The sequence below is a fragment of the Puma concolor genome, chromosome D4, assembly GCF_028749965.1.
Source record: "Puma concolor isolate L17-30 chromosome D4, mPumCon1.1.hap2, whole genome shotgun sequence".
NCBI lineage: Eukaryota > Metazoa > Chordata > Mammalia > Carnivora > Felidae > Puma > Puma concolor.
Window position 1 is genome coordinate 1,034,192 of NC_141679.1, and position 12,902 is coordinate 1,047,093.

At 59.9% G+C, this 12,902-nt stretch overlaps 1 protein-coding gene across 6 annotated transcripts in view; it reads left to right on the forward strand.

Annotated features, from left to right (window-relative positions):
* Positions 1–12,902, forward strand: part of FGD3 (FYVE, RhoGEF and PH domain containing 3) — a 55,925-nt gene that overhangs the window by 10,099 nt on the left and 32,924 nt on the right. For 2 of the 6 annotated variants that reach the window (XM_086684758.1, XM_086684757.1), the window contains exon 1: positions 4,726–4,855. The exons of 1 other annotated variant lie outside the window; for it this stretch is intronic. The gene's annotated coding sequence lies outside the window, so the exon portion shown is untranslated. Of the gene's footprint in view, positions 1–4,725; positions 4,856–12,340; positions 12,521–12,682; positions 12,830–12,902 lie in introns of those variants that run through there. 3 more of the 6 variants (XM_086684753.1, XM_086684756.1, XM_086684755.1) reach the window with 3 other exon arrangements.

Genomic DNA, 12,902 nt, shown 5'->3' on the forward strand with positions numbered 1-12,902 from the left:
GGCTGAAGTCCACCTGTCCGTGCGGTGTCCACTTGCTAATGCACACTTGCGAGGGGCTGTCCCGTCCCAGTGAGCGCTCACACCATCAGCCAAAACCAGCTGACCACGTGCGCGTGACTGCAGTTCTGGACTCCCCATCCTGCTCGTTCATACGTTCCTCCATCCTGACCCGCCGACACTACCTGTCTTGTTTTAATTCAGTTTAATTTTGTTATTATAGGAATTATTTTACTTAATGAACTAAACCATTTTACTTATTATAGAAACCTCTGCACTGTGGTAATGGACAGAAGCGGTTCCCCATTGGCAGCCATTCATATCTGTGATTTCCCTCCTACAGACACGGCCATGTGTCACATTCTTGCTCAGCCATGGGCACGAAGGACTGGCACATGCAGAGGCCACGGCACACAGGGCTGTGAGCCATTTCGTCATCGTTGTTTTGGTGGAGGCTCCAGATTGCCTTCCACGAGGTGCAGGGAGAGGGGTGCTCCCCAACCACTATTTGCACCTGTTCAGGCCTCCCTTCTTCTCTGGGGTAGCAGTGCCCCCATCCTCTGCTCCCCCCTCCTCCTCCCCCATGCTTCCCCATCCTCCTCCTCCTCCCTTCCTGTGCTCCCCCATCCTCCTCCCCCCTAGCTCCCCCATCCTCCCCCCCGTGCTCCCCCATCTTCCTCCCCCCTGTGCTCCCCCATCCTCCCCCCCGTGCTCCCCCATCCTCCCCCCCTGTGCTCCCCCATCCTCCCCTCCTGTGCTCCCCCATCCTCCCCTCCTGTGCTCCCCTATCCTCCTCCCCTGTGCTCCCCCATCCTCCTTCCCCCCTGTGCTCCCCATCCTCCTTCCCCCAGTGCTCCCCCATCCTCCTTCACCGTGCTCCCCCATCCTCCTCCCTTCCTGTGCTCCCCCATCCTCCTCCCCTGTGCTCCCCCATCCTCCCCCCCTGTGCTCCCCCATCCTCCCCCATGCTCCCCCATCCTCCTCCCCCCGTGCTCCCCCATCCTCCTCCCTCTTGCTCCCCCATCCTCCCCCTGTGCTCCCCCATCCTCCTCCCTTGGGCTCCTTCGTGCTCCCCCCATCCTTCTCCATTTATCAAGTGTCAATATTTTGCCCTATTTGTGGTCTTCCCACATAGACAGGTAGGCTTTTTTCTCACAACCATTTTTTTTTTTTTTAATCTTTTTTTTTTTTTTTTTTTTTTTTTTTTTGGGACAGAGAGAGACAGAGCATGAACGGGGGAGGGGCAGAGAGAGAGGGAGACACAGAATCGGAAACAGGCTCCAGGCTCTGAGCCATCAGCCCAGAGCCTGACGCGGGGCTCGAACTCACGCACCGCGAGATCGTGACCTGGCTGAAGTCGGACGCTTAACCGACTGAGCCACCCAGGCGCCCCTCACAACCATTTTTTTTAAAACGCAGCACTCACAACTAGAACATTCTGTGGCCAGTACTTCATCCCGTTTTAGAGACCAGCCGGGTCAGCCCATGAGGAGTCCTTGCCACCCCAGCCGTCAGCCAGGTGCTTCTCTGTACTGACCCGGGACCGTGCAGTCCACCCGCCAGTGCTCAGGCCTTGGTTGTTTCCAGGCCCTGGTGCAGGGAGCCACCTGGCCCTTGCCACCACGCACCTGTGCGGTATGCTCAGCACTGATTTTGGAGTGGTCAGTGCTGGGCCAAAGGGCAAGTGTCCCCTTCCCTTGCCCCACCCAACCTGTGGAGGGGTCTCTGCTAACCTGATGGGGAGAGAGGGTACGTGGGTGTGGGCCGTAGCTGTCCCATCACATGTGTGGCAGGCCACTTAGATTTCCTCTTCTGTGAGCTATCAGCTTCTGGATCATTCCACAGCCCACGCATCCCTCATTCCTCACCAGGACTAAATGACAGAGGTGACTCATCCAATGGAGGCCAGCTGTCTGAATCTTGAAGAAGACACAAAACTGAGCCAAGTTGCAATGAGACGAGGCGCGGGCTCAGTGGAAGCCCTGCACGTGAAAACCGCAGACAGATGGCTCTGCGTCCAGTGACCATCTTTACCACCTGTGTCCCTCACGTTGCCTCCCTGGTGGAAGTCACTCAGGACATGAAAGGCTGTGAGAAGCATGATTCTGAGGGAAAACAGCGTGGCTCGTGGTCCCACAACACGATCGTTCCATCCATTAAAACATTAAATATTGATTTTGGAATAATTTTAGAGGCACAGACAAGTTGCAGAGACAGTACGAGGGGCTGCTGGGTAGCCTGGACACAGCTTTTCCCAATGTCCACGTCCACACACTGGGCTCCGTTTGTCCAGAAGCTTAGCTTGGGGAAAATGTCACTGGCCACAGACTCAGGTTTTACCCACATCTGATGTGGGGCACCATAATGTGTTTAGTAAACATGGAATTTTAATGTTTGTGCCCAGAAATCTATCAAAGGACAGGAGAGAGAATTTGGTTATCTTGGCAAGTTTTTTTTTCTTTACAAAGAAATAAACACTTTAATTCCGGATGTTTTCAATAAGGGGCAGGACCGGAGGGGGCACAGGGCTCCCACCGTCCAGGGCTGGGTCATGTGAGCAGCGCCCGTGGAGGGTGGGTGCGTGGAAGACGGGAAGGCATGTGCGGCCTTCCCCCAGAGAGCCTCGGACCCCGTGAAGCCCTCTGGGCTCACCGAGAGTGAGCAGCACAGAACGGGTCTTCACCGCCATCAGGGAGCCCTTCCGGGTCGAGGCCCCAGTTTGGTCTGTTGGGCCACTGATTAAATCATTGGATAGAGAAATAGTGCCTTAAAACAAGACTGCCTGTTGATGTCTCTCCACTGTGGCCTGACACCCTCTGACCTTAGGTCACCCCTGGCCCTTTTTCCTGATGACCGCAGTATATCACCTATCACTGCATAACAAACAACCTAAACCACGTGGCTCAAAATGACAGTAAACACTTATCAATTCTATTGGCGTTGGTGGGTCAGGAATTTAGGCGCAGCCTGGCTCTGGTCAAGGTCTCTGGTGAGGCGGGGGCTGCAGTCTCACCTGACGGCTGGACAGGCAGGGATCCACTCCCTCATTCTACCTCGAGGCAGGCTGGTGCCGGCTGCCGGCTGGCAGCCTCCGCTGCTGCCCACGCGGGGCTCTCCACACTACGGCCTAAGGGTCCTCGCCACGTGGTAGCGGCTACCCCAGAGCCAGCGGCCCAGGAGGGAAAGGCAGACCTGACCCTGGAGGTCGCCCTCTTCGTTTCTGGTGTCCCAGTGGCACGTCACCGGGTCAGCCCCAAGCAAAGGGCACAGGTGTGCAGTGAAGGAACACCCAGATGTGACCGTTCCCCTGGGAGCTGGCTGTCACAAGTGTGTTCCTTGTTGGACGGTGCCACCTCCCTGGTTGACATGCCTCCCCCCTTCCCCCCCCCCCCCCCGCCGCCCACCATAGGATGCTCTCCAGCCAGGCCGCGCCCCACTGCACTTTTTGTTCATCACTCTTGGGTCTTTATACCTGGCCTGCTGCCGTGCCGTGTGCCCTCATTCCTGCCTTCTTAGACCACTTGTGTGCAGCAGGGCTCCGGGCCTGGGTCCTCAGGTCCTGACAGGGTCCCACGGCCAGTGTCCTGGCTCAGGGATGTCAGCGGGCAAGGGCCACGCTGGGGGAAGGTGGCAGGTGCTGCTCTTGCCACACCTGAGCCGGGAGCATCTGGAGGGTTCCCCTGCCACGGGCCAGGCCCTCGTTCCACCCAAAAACCCCATGTACCCCGTATTCTCTCCATTTTATGGCTCAGGAAGCGAGGCTCTGTGGCACAGAGCTCTTGGCCCAAGAGCCGGGACGTGAGCCCAGGTGCCGGTGCGACACCGGCCACCGTCCTTCACCTGCCGGGTGGGGCAGTTCTGAGTCCTCAGTGAGGTGGCGGCTGGGTGGGGGGGGGCACACAGAATGCGCACCCGCCTCGGTCTTCACGTTCCCGGAAGGAAGTGTACCTGCGTCCATGCACACGGCGGCCCCCGCTGCGGGCTGACCTCGGTCGGCACCTTCCTCACAGACTCTCTCAGACCTCAGCTTAGAAGGAAGGCTATCTGGAGGTAAAGCCTGACCGCCCCCAAACAGCAGGGCATGGGAGCGAGCGTGCTGTGTAGACCCCACTGGGGAGCCACGTGAGCTGTGGGGATGCACGAGGCAGGTCTTCGTGGGCCAGAGAACCCCGTTAGCTGCCCCTTTGCTCATTTCCTCACCCTCACACGTTGCCTGCGTGTGCAGTGCTGCCCTGGGGGGCTCCACAGTGACCCCTGGCCAGCAACGAGGACATCAAGGTTCAAAGAATCACTTTGTCTCTAAAGAAGCATCATGGCGGGATGAAGAAGCCACCATTGGATGGCGGGCAGAACTCGTGGCCCGAGCTCTAGGACTCCACTTCTCAAGTATTTACTCGCCGAGGTCACGGAGTGTCGTGGGTAGGGTGGGCCCTTTTCACCGTTCCTCTGATAGTCTGTTGGCCCCTCCTCTCAGCTAGGGGACCCCACTGCTCACGTCTGCTGGGCACCCCAAGATCGTGTGCTTGCAGATCTGTGCAGAAAAGCCCACAAGGCGAGCTGGAGGCAGGAAGTCTGGGGCCTCCGCCACGTCCGTGCCCAGGACAGTTCAGGGCACTGTGAAGCCACTGCAGGCCACGGTGCAGAGGCTCGGCGGGGCCTGGACAGCTCTCCAGCCGGTTCGGGCTGTACTTTCACAGAAGAGGCAGCTGGGGAACCAGTGAGCTTGGGCGTGTGACGACACGGAAATGCAAAGGCAACGTCTTTGGTGACCTGTATTGCAAAACTAGCAAAAGGAAGTTGTGTTCGCTGCTGCCTGAGGTCCGCCCCGGACAGAAGCACACACTCCCACGGAGAGCAGGTGAGTGGTTCCAGCTCCGGGGTCTTCGCTGGCCCCCGCAGCCTGTGCTGGTGCTGCACAGGGCACTCCTGGGGACGAGGGTGTTCAGAGCAGGGGCCGTTTGGCGTCGGTGGCTCCAAGGCAGGAACCGTGTGGTGGTGCGTGAGCAGCGTGTTGTGCGCACTCCTCTGCCTCCTGGGGGCCTGTTTGTGAAGAACCAGGGTGCTATGGGCCGCATCCAGCGGCAAGCACACCGTTTGCCAGGACAGCACTCGGCATCGTCTGGGGCTGCTCAGACTGGCTGAGGTGAACGGAGCCCGGGAGGGGCCGGGGTCTGAGGCCAACCTGGCTCAGGGTGACCGCCCCCCTCCGTGGGTCCGACCTGCACATTTGTCATTGAGGCCCTGACCAGTGCTGGTCTTCCCTTGCCTGGGCTTAGGAGGGGTGGGTGGTCCCAGACACAGTCCCCGGGCGGGTAGGCCTTCCCACAAAATGTGGCTCTGGAAGGTTCTGCAACCTGCAATTTAGATGCTGACAGGGCTTGGCTGTGGCGGCCCTACTGGGGAGGAGGACCCCCTGGGAACCCCACACGGCTGACTCCTGGGTGGGGGCACACCACAGGTGGCTGTGGGTGGAGCCAGACGCCAGTGTGTTTGTGCAGAGCAGGAGTATGTCCAGGGGCACAGTTGCGCCCTGAGCACCCAACTCCCGGGGCCCTCTGGGCTTGCAGTCGACTGGCTGACTACTCAGCCACTTGGGCAGGAGAGGAAACAGGGAGCTTTGGGCCTCGGCCTCGGGCCCAACTCAAACCTTCGGAGCCTGACAGCTTAGCCGGGTGGGGCCGGGTGCGCAGGGAGGAAGTGGTTTGTCTCCAGCTGGGTGTTTGCAGGATGTTGAGGGCCCTGGTTCCCCTCCTCGGGGCTGATGTCCGTCTCCCCACAAAGCCCAGCACCTCCTACAGTTCAGGGGCCTCCGAAACTGGACGGGCCCATATGCCCTGACACGCAGAGGCCTGAACCTCAGTTGGTCTGCTGAGGCCGGAGCTCAGACGGGTTAAACGAGGCTCTGAGGACACACGGAGCATCGCTGCCCTGAGCCCCTCAAGATCCCAGGATTGGGGCTGTCCTTGGACTCAGAACGGTGACAGTGGTGCACCTGCTGGCCCAGTGCTGGGAGCACCTGCCCCAGGTGGATTCTGAGGATTTCCACTGACACATGACGAAAGTGAGGCACCTCAGTAAAGGAGGTGAATATGGAAGTCAAACCGTAGGACAGATGTGAAGCCCAGCCTTGAATGGGGCGTCACCCACCTGCACAGCCCCCTAGCTGCCCACAGCTGGGAGACCCATTCTGTCTGCAGCCCTAAGATTCTACCTCCTCCATCTCCAGGCGCATGACCTGGTTCTCTGGATGGCCAGGTTGATGCTCGTTTGCCCTGTTTCTTCCATCAGGGACGCTGTTCCCTCTGGCTGGGATGCTGTTCCCTCTGGCTGGGACGCTGTTCCCTCTCTCTGGAACACTGCTCCCTCTCTCTGGGACGCTGCTCCCTCTCTCTGGAACACTGCTCCCTCTCTCTGGGATGCTGCTCCCTCTGGCTGGGACACTGGTCCCTCTCTCTGGGACGCTTCTCCCTCTCTCTGGAATGCTGCTCCCTCTCACTGGGACACTGTTCCCTCTGGCTGGGGTGCTGTTCCTTCTGTCTGGGACTCTGTTCCCTCTCTCTGGGACACTGGTCCCTCTCTCTGAGATGCTGTTCCATCTCTGGGATGTTCCCTCTGGCTGGGGTGCTGTTCCCTCTCTCTGGGACACTGTACCCTCTCTCTGAGACACTCTTCTCTCTCTGAGACGCTGTTCCCTCTGTCTGGGATGCTATTCCTTCTGTCTGGGATGCTATACCCTCTGTCTGGGATGCTATTTCCTCTCTGGATGCTGTTCCCTCTGGCTGGGACACTGTTCCCTCTCTCTGGGTTGCTGTTCGCTCTCTGAGACGCCATTCCCTCTGGCTGGGGTGCTGTTCCCTCTCTGAGACGCCATTCCCTCTGGCTGGGGTGCTGTTCCCTCTCTGAGATGCTGTTCCCTCTGGCTGGGGTGTTGTTCCCTCTCTGGGATGCTGTTCCCTCTGGCTGGGATATGTTCCTTATCTGAGGTCTCGCATATGATGGTGATGATTGGTCGTGTAGGTGTCCAGTCAGGTGGATGGTGACTGACCTTTCCGGAGTGCTCTGCAGGCTCTGACGGGCCCACATGAATGAAGCCGTGGGCGCCCAGGACATGGCACTCTGGCTCGCCCAAGTGAGAGGGTTTGGGAAGGTGAATCTGCTGCCTGATGTCCCTTTCCCACAATTACCTGGCAGGTCACTCACTGCACAGAGACCTGTTGTCATGGGGAGGGCTCCACCGGGGCAGCAGGGACAGTGACTGCAGGTGGGGATTCGTGGGGAGGCCTCCCCAGGGCGGTGTGGACCCGGGTGGGACCGGGGTGCACGCACACAGGGTGGCTCTCGGGAGCGCGGGGCAGGGTTTCCGTGAGATAGCTTTGGGAATGTGCACGTCTGCCTGTTTCACTAGATGTTTTAGTGAAAATTTCAGATATAATGAAAGGTAGGGCCACACATACCCCAGAAGCAGGTGGCTCAGTGCAGCACCAGAAGTTGGTGGCCCACCCCCAGCACGCAACCCTGCCACACAGCCCGGCGCCCGCATGGGCCTACACACCGGTGGGAAGGCCGGGCCTTCTTCCTGCAGCTGGGTGATGGCTGGCAAGGGCCGCAGCGTGCAGCGACGGTGAATACCAACAGCAGGAAACAGAAGTACGCGCGTATACAGAAAGTTCAAGGGGAAAACAAAATAGGAAGGAAAAGGAAACAGTAAGTAGAGGCAGCGGAGGTGGTCGGTTTTGCAGGCACAGCCAGACCCGCGTGCTGTGCGTCCCATGCGAGTGCCGTACACCTGCGTGGCGTGTGTCCCACAGGCTGTTTGTCCTGCGTGCCGTGTGTCTTGGGCGTGCGCCGTGCACCTGCGTGCACCGTGCTGTGCGTCCCATAGGCAGTTTGTCCTGCGTGCCATGCGTCCCTTGCGCATGCCGTACACCTGCGTGCCGGGTGTCACGCATGCTGTGCGTCCTGGGTAACGTGCGTTCTGGGCATGTGGGTTCCCTGTGCCGGGTGCCCCGCGTATCGTGCGTCCCATGCGCGTGCGTCCTGCGAGCCGTGCGTTCTGTGCGCATGTGTCTCGCGCGCTGTGTTATCAGCGTCCCGTGCGTCTCGTGCGTGTGTCATACACCTGCGTGCCGCGCACCTCTCATGCTGTGCATCCTTGCGCGTGCGCCCCGCATGCTGTGCATTCTGTGCGCATGCGTCCCCCGGGCCGTTCACCAGTTTGCGGTGCGCACCTTGTGCCGAGCGTCCTGTGCGCTTACCGTACACCTGCGTGCTGTGCGTCCTTCCTGTGCTGTGCGTCCATCAGGTCCACACTCTCCCCCCTCAACCCCGGGTCTGTGTCAGCGTCCCCCCTCCCCATTTGTGTCAGCCATTACCAAGTGTGGGCACCCCCCCCAGGTCTGTCAGGATTCCCCCCAGGTCTGTGTCACAGCCCCCATCCCCCGTCTGTTCGAGCCCCAGGACCAGGTCGGGGGGCGGGGGGCAGAGCAGCAGAGCAGTGGCTTAGCAGCAGCAGGTCAATAGGTTTTCAGGCAGCTGGCTCTGGGCCAAGCTCTCACCACAACCGCGTGTCCCCACAGGCCGAGGGGCTTCCGGGGTGTGGAGAAAAGGCCAAGGCACAGCGGGGGAGTAGGTTTTAGGTGCTTTTGAATCACTGTTGTCTCGACTCTGGTTCACACAACTTCTGATAGGATTTTCCAAAACACACCTTTTTTTAAAAACTCTGTGTGTGTGTGTGTGTGTGTGTGTGTGTGTGTGTGTGTGTGTGGTAAAATACAGGTGGCATAAAGTTTGCCATCCAAGCCACTCTAAAGGTCTGGTTCAGTGGCATTAAGTGTATTCACATCTTTCTCCAAGCATCCCCACCATCCATCGTCCAGACCATTTTCATCCAAACTGAGACTTAGAAACACGAACTGCCCTGGCCCCACCACCACTGCCTCCCGCCCCGGGGTCCACCATCCATGTTCTGTCTCTGTGATTTGACGACCCCAGGGACCTCGCGTGGGTGGAATCACACGGGGCATGTCCTTCTGTGACGGGCTCACCGCCCTCAGCATCATGTCCTCAAGGCCCATCCGTGAGGTAGCAGGTGTCAGGGTCTGTCTCCTCTTACTGGCAAGTTATGTTCTGTCACACAGCCCCACCATGTGCTGTTTATCATCCCCCGTGACCACTTGGGTTGCTTCTCCTTTTTGACTCTTGTGAATACTGCTGTTGTGAACATGGGTGTGCAAGTACTCGTTCAAGTCTTTGCTTTCAGTTCTTCTGGGAGGAAAGCATTCTTGAGGACAAGACGCATTCGTGTTGGAATCGGCATTGAAACAAAAGCATGTCTCTAAGAAAGGCTGCAGCCCACCCAGGACCCTGTTGGGACCATCCAGTCCCCAGGCTGCCGCTCACACGAGCATCCCAGTGCTAGGGTGACAGGGAGCTCTAACTTCCTTTCTGTTTTCCCACAACTTCTAAGTTTTCTGGAAAGGATGCATCAAACCATTTGCAAAAGTGCAGGAACTTTGAGTCAGGATGTAAGCTGGTGTGGGCAGCCCAGCAGGCAGGGACAGCACCGTGTCGATCCATCTCCTTTTCTCCGTGCTCAGCTTGCCCTGGTGGCCCCGCCCGCCTCCAAGATCCCACTGACCCCAGACGCGTGCCAGGGCCTGCGTGTGCTCAGCAGACGGGACGGAGACCGCAGGCTGAGGCCCCAACACAAGTGCCTGACCTGGAGCGGAACACCCCCGGGTCACGGGCCTCTCTCACTGGCAGCTCGTGGGTTCTGCAGCCGTGTCTCCCAGCCTGGATCCGCGTGCAGGTGTGGTAGCACCGAGGTTCCTGGTGCCGCCCCATGGTATTTTCAGTCTCGTTCGGGTCACCTGCTGCAGGTGACCAACCACTTGAGCTTGGTGGGGGAGAGAGCAGCCCCACTGAATATCTCGCATAGTTTTGGGGCTGGCAGGGTGCTGCCAGGTGGCTCTCACTCAGGGTTTCTCTGGGGTCAGTCAGGGCCGGGACAGTTCCAGAGGCTTCTCTGGCTCACGCCTCTGGCGGCTGCTATTTGACAGGGTGCCAGGTGCCAGACGGCAAGAGACAGAGATGGTGGTGGTTCCAGCAGGGGTTCCTGTGCTGCTCCTGAGGAGCAGACCTCGCCACAGGGGAAACTAAGCAGCGGTCGGCCCTGTGGTCCATCTGCAGGACCGTCCCTGCCTGTCTCGGGCAGTACTAGGGCCCCAGGCCCGGGACGACAGCGTTCATGCTGCCCCGTCTGCTGGCTGCTGCGGTGGAGACACTTAAATGGTCCCCAGCACCCTGCACAGAGGGGGACATTTGATCTGTCCGTACTTCTACATTGCCCAGACCTCCCCCAGCCCCAGTGTTGGCGCCTTCTCTGTTGGGTAGTGGCAGTCTTGGCTGTCAGGGGCCCTGGACCCTGGCTGAGTCCTGCATAGGTGCAGGAGCCAGCCTCACTCAGCTGGGGGGACTCGGGGCTTCTAAGGGGAGAGCCAGGGCCTGCTAGAGATGTGTCACCTCCCGTAGTGACACCCCCCGCCCCCCCCCCAGGCCCTGGACATGTCAGAATGAGCCCAGAGCCCAGTCCGGGGTTCAGAGCAGCGTGTCTGGATAGAGACTCCCAGGTGCTGCTTGTCTGAGACACAGAGCATCACCCACCTTGGTGACTGTGACTGGGCAGGTGTGCAGAAGTGCTCGGCACAGCTCCTGGCACGTGGTGTGTGTGTGTGTGTGTGTGCACGTGTTGTGGAAGCATGCGTGTGTGTGTGCACACGTGTGTTCCCTCCCCAAAGCCGTCTGGTCCCCTGAGCAGCGTGGAAGGTGGGCGGCAACTGGGCTGGCCTTCCCTGACCTTGGCCTCGACAAGGCAGCGGGGAGACCAGTCCTGGGGTGAGCAGGGTCGTGGGCTGCATCCCAGGGCTTCCCGAGTCAGAGTGGGAGGCGGTGCTCTGCGTTCCCTGAAGGACGCGTTGATGTTGAGCCTTGGGCTTTCCTGTCTGTCTGAGCTGCTTCCTGCTGCTGCCCTTGGAAGAAGGGGCCTTCGTGGCCCAAGGGCCTCTGGGGGAAGAATGCAGCCCACTCCTCCGGAAGGGAATGCCCAGGTGGGCACCAGTGCTGCCGGAGCCTCCCTAGGCCACGGGCCTGGCCCTGTGCTCTGGCTGACTCTCCGTCCCTTTTTGGAATAAGGAAGATGGCACTTGGGGACATTGACTTGCCGAGCTGGAGCAAGTCAGAGGCATCACCATCTGGGCGGTGTAACCGACACAGGGAACTCCCCGTGTTCAAAGCGCACAACCTGATGTTTCCACACGCGTCCGTACCTGTGAAACGGTCTCCCCGGTCACGACAATGAGCGGCCCGGCATCCCAGGCCGCAGGGTAGCGTGCGTCTCCCGGAACTCTGTAGATGGAGCAGCAGATGAGGACCTTCCCTCGTGTCCATCTGCTTCCGCCCTGCACGGTGTTTCCAGAGCCATCCGTGCGGTTGGCAGGTGTTCTCTTTCCCTCGGTGTTCTGGAAAGCTTTGTGTCGAGTTGATATCATTTCTTCCCGAATGTTGGACAGAATTCGCCAGAGAGGCTTTGTAAGCCGAGTTTTCTCTGTGGAAAAATGTTTAAGTGCGCGCTCTTCTTGTGCTTGGCGTCGACGGAGCTGCTCAGATCCGTGGATTTACAGCTTCTATTAAATCAGGAAACACTTTGGCCATGATTTCCTCAAGCATTTCCTGCTCAATCCCTTTTTTTGGCCTGCAGTTATATACACAGGGAGTGCAGGTACACGCACACTGTGCCGCTGGGCTTTTCCACATCCCGCTATCTCTGTGACTTGGTCGGGATGGTTTCTGTTGCCCACAGCGGATCCGCTCCTGGAAGACAGTCGTGCGCGCCCCCGTCTCTGCTGACCTTGTGCACGGAGTAGGACGTGCGCCCGCAGCTTCCCTGGTCTGTGCTCTCATCACCGGTTGTGAACGTTGTTCAGGGACGCAGTGACGCTGCGTGTAAACAGGGGCTTCCTGGGACCTGAGCAGGGCTCCCCGTGGGTCCCCCGTGGGGACCGCATGGCCCAGCCCGCACCCGTGCCATGCCCTCCAGCGGCTCCTGCTCGGTCTCGTGGCGCCCTCTCGCGTGCTCTGAGCCATCCTTGGAGGCCCTGCAGCGCTCTGCTCCCTGACGGGCTCTCCTTCCAGGGCTCTGCCTGGTGACCGCCACCTCCTCTTCTCCTGGACTGTCACCCAGGTCCCTGTCCCGCTGGGTGACAGTGCGCGCAGTGCCGGTTCCCACCTGCTGGGGGCGCTGTGCTCTGCCGCCCGGTGGAGGCTGTCTCTCCACCCCGACCAGAGGCAGGACAGCCTGAGGTGGGGTTGCGGAGGCTGCACCTGGTGCTGGACGACCCGCTGGACACAGGGAGGCTCAGCCTGCCGCCCGCATTCCAGCCACGCGTTGGCAGGGCTGTGTCCTGAGTGTCTGCTGGAACTTGAGTTTGTCTCCGAACGGCGAGCACAACGCGGGCTGGAAATCTTGGTATTTCCCAACCCCCCCCTCCCCCCCCCCTCCCCCCCCCCCCCCCCCCCCCCGCGTCAAGCGATCCGGAGCGTGGCAGCCAGGGTGTGCGTCCTGCTGTGGCCTGGTGTCCCTTAGGGAAAGGTCCGCTCGGGAGCAGTCCCGCCACACGGAAGCCAGCTACGCAGGTGGCAGGTGCCGTAGGCAGAGCTGGTGCCTCAGGACTTTGCCCTGAGGTCTTCCTGCCCTGAAGCGCCGCCGAGGGGAGGGCCAGGCCCTGGATGCCTGTTGGGTTTTGTGTGAGAGCCAGAGGGAGCTGCGTCTCCACCGGTGGGTCTTTAGCCTAGTCTCTCGGGGAGGAGGGGAGGGGGTGCAGAAACTGCTTGCTGGCCGCTGGGCTGAC